Source organism: Nannospalax galili, unplaced genomic scaffold (genome assembly GCF_000622305.1).
Source record: "Nannospalax galili isolate Female #2095 unplaced genomic scaffold, S.galili_v1.0 scaffold4239, whole genome shotgun sequence".
Lineage (NCBI taxonomy): Eukaryota > Metazoa > Chordata > Mammalia > Rodentia > Spalacidae > Nannospalax > Nannospalax galili.
Genome location: NW_008342694.1, coordinates 55,189 through 58,554, shown reverse-complemented (window position 1 = coordinate 58,554; position 3,366 = coordinate 55,189).

Sequence of the window (3,366 nt, the reverse complement as noted above, 5' to 3'; positions counted from 1 at the left end):
TAGGGTAGTCTGATTACCAGAAACATCAGGTGTCTTATTACTCAGCCCTAGACACTAATCTTAGTTACTTATTTGAAGTCACTTATTTTATTATGTGTACCAATATTTAATCATATTGCCATTTAAACTTGCTTATTCCTGCATTATCCACATATCGAGACATTTATCTTCATTTAGTACATATGAAAAAGTGCTTTCTATGTGTCAATTGCTCCTTGGGGATTGGAGTTCTATAGTCGTGTAAGTAGATTTATTAAAATCTATAGCATATTTGGGGATATATAAGGGAAAATATATAGGGATAGATAAGAAATAAGTGGATCTTTTGCTTTAGAGAGCATGGTGAAACTCTGGAGAGCAAATCTTGCCTTGGGTGTTCAAATAAAACCAAAATGGGAAGCATAGTTTTGGCAGTAACAGGAAAGGGTAGGCAATGAAGGCAGAAAACTGACAGGGCCTGTATGGCCAGCTGTACCCAGTGGGGGGGCTCCGACCTTTTCCTAAGTGAGACTTGACTGCTTCTGGGGTTTCACGCAGAAGTGTCACATGAGCTAACATATTATCAAACATACTGCTCTGTTAAAAATGGTCTTGTAGAAATGCAAGGGAAGAAAAGGAATCAGGTAAGGCGCACTAAGACATGGCATGACAGTACAGTTCTGTAGGACACTTGCTTTACTACACGCTGAGATTCCCAAACAAAGGATGGATGCATGTATTTGCATCTATGAAAACACTACATGCTGAAAAATACCAAGTTTACAATCAGACCATCTGGATTTTGAATATTTTATTTTCTACTTAGTGTTGCATGGACTTGAACATTTGTAATCATGCTCAGATGCCGAGGAGCTCAGAAGGTGGGCGACTGTGACCAGTGATAGTCATGTATATAGAGATTAGAAATGCATGTGAAAACGTCTCAATGTCAATTGCTTTGGAATGAATTCTTCTGTATGAAAAAAAAAATTTAAAAAATAATGATTAAAAAACAAACAAACAAAAAAAATCCATGCAGTTAACACAAATACTTTTGTCTTATACATCTCAAAACAAGGGCATGCCCCCATATAGAAAGGCACACACACACACACACACACACACACACACACACACACACACACACAAACACACACTGAGTCCATGGATATGGACATGTGTATATGTTAGGGATGACCACTTATGATTGGATAACCTACCATAGTTGGTCCTTGAAGAACATTGATTCTTCCTCTTTCAGCAGCCATCAGTTACCTGTAGCTCTTCATATAGAAATGGGGCCATGGGAAACTTCTCTCATCCATGCCAGCATGCCATATGGTGCTGTCATTATGCAGGTCTTGTAGGCAAGCATGCTTTTGAGATTTCATGGGTGCAGCTTCCCAGTCATGTCTCGAAGGCACTAGCAGCAGGCATCCAATTGTGGCTAGGCACAACACTGTTAGTTATTACCTGCATTTTGACCAGCAGTAGATCTCTGAAATAGTGTCTGTTTCAAAAAAGAAGTTTCATTCAGGAGGGATGAGAGCTCACTTATATCTAATACTTTGGAGCTAAGACCCACAATAATATGGAAGGCACAGCCTTTGTAATTCTGTATCTGGGTTACCTCACTCAATATGTTTTCTAGTTCCATCCATTTTCTGTGCAGATTTCATGATTTCATTTTTTTACAGATGAATGAAATTTAGTTGTGTATTTGTATCGCATTTTCATTGTTCATTCATCTGTGAAAGGACATATGTTTTTTTCCATTTCCTAGCTATTGAGAAAAGAGTGGTGATGAACTTGGCTGAGTATCTCTTTAGTAGAATATAGAGTCCTTTGGGTATGTGCCATGTAGTGGTGTAGCTGGGTCATAGGGTAAATGAACTTTTACTTTTTTTGAGAACTATACACTTGCATTTGCATAGTAGCTGCACCAGTTTGGAATCCCACTAAACGTGAATGAGAGTTCCCTTCTCCCTGTACCATCTACAGCGCTGGTCACAGGTTATTTTCTTGGTCTCATCCTAAGTGGGGGTAAGATGAAATTTCAAAATAGTTTTAATTTGCATTCCTTTAATTGCTAAAGATATTGAACACTTTTTAAGCTCTTTCTAGCTATATTGCTTTTTAAATATTTTATTTATTATTTTTAATTTACGTGTATGAGTGTATTGCCTGCATGTATGTGAGTGCACCCATTGTTCTACAACGCCGCAGAGGTCAGAAGAGTTCATTGGATTCTCTGAAACTGGAGTTATGAATGTTTCGGACTTAGTCACCATATGGGTGCTGGGGTTCAAACTCAGGTCCTCTGCAAGAGCAGCCAATTGTCTTAACCTCTGAGCCACATTTCCAACACTCCCTTTTTTAACTTCTTTTTAAAACACTTCATTTGATCCATAATCCCATTTTTAACTGGCTCATTTGATTTCCTTATTGGGTTTCGAATTATTTGTATAGTTTGGCTATTTATCCTCTGTCAAATACATAACTGAAAAACTTCTCTCCCACTCTGTGGACTTCCTCTTGACTGGAATGATTGTTTCCTTTACTGCACAGAAGTTTTAAGTTTAATGAGGTCCAATTGTTGACCTTAATTCCTGAGCAACGGAATGGAGTCCGATTCAGAAAATCCTATCCTGCACGTATATCCTATATTGTACTTCTTATGTTTTATTTTACAATTTTCTGCATTTTACATTGCATATTGAGGTATTTGATACAGTTGGAGTAGTTTTTATACGGGTGATATTTATGGGTCTAATTTTATTCTTCAACAAGAAGATATCCAGCTTTCCAAGTACCATTTTCTGAGGTTGTTTTCTTTTCCTTTAGTGTGTGTTTGTGGTGTTTGTCAAATATCTGGTAGCTGTAATTACATGCATTTTTTTTTAGGTATTCTATTTTGTTCCATTGATGTAAATGTCCGCTTTTATGTCAATATCATGTTGTTTTAACTACTATCACTCTGAAATATACTTTGAAATCTGATATGGTAAGCCTTCCAGAGTTACTCTTTCTGCTCAGGATTGCTTTGGTTATCCAGGGTCTGCTGTGATTCTATATGAAATTTAAGATTATTTTTCGATTTATGAAGAATGTCATGGGAATTTTTTATTGGAATTGCATTGCAATCTGTAAATTGCTTTTGGTAGGATGGTCATTTTCACAACATTAATTCTACCAATCCATGAGCATGAGAGGTCTTCTCATCTCCCTGTGTCTTCCTCAATCTCTTTCTTCAGAAATTTAAAGTATTGATTGAAGAGGTCTTTGATGTCTTTGGTTAGGTTTATTCCTAGGTATTTCATTTTTTGAGGCTATTGTGAATGAAAGTTTTTCTCTGAACTCTTTCTTAGATTGCTTGATATCTACAGC